Here is a 387-nt window from a genome sequence, read left to right on the forward strand (position 1 = left end):
TTCCTGCAGAGGAAATGTCAGATGCTTCCAGAGTGCCAGGCTGAATTTGGATAAGTCTCCTCCACTCTGTTCTAGGGGGCCCAGCCTTGCCAGGAGGACCTGCAGTCTTGTGTGAGAGGCCCCCTCCAGTCCATCCGTCACAGTATCTCACACTCCTACCCGGCCCCGCTACCCCTGCGGGGCCCAGTAAACAACCTGAGCCCTTTGTGGTGTTTCTATACCCAGAGGCAGGCGGGGACCCTGTCTTTGCTTTGCTACAGTTCTCTTTTCCCCCAACATGTGGCTCTCAGAGGTGGTGTTTGGGGACTGCGAGTCTGTCCAGTTTACCAGGACTCGGGGTGGTGGTGGTGGTGGTGGTGGTGGTGGTGGTGGTGGTGGTGGTGGTGG

Source organism: Mustela nigripes, chromosome 14 (assembly GCF_022355385.1).
Source record: "Mustela nigripes isolate SB6536 chromosome 14, MUSNIG.SB6536, whole genome shotgun sequence".
NCBI lineage: Eukaryota > Metazoa > Chordata > Mammalia > Carnivora > Mustelidae > Mustela > Mustela nigripes.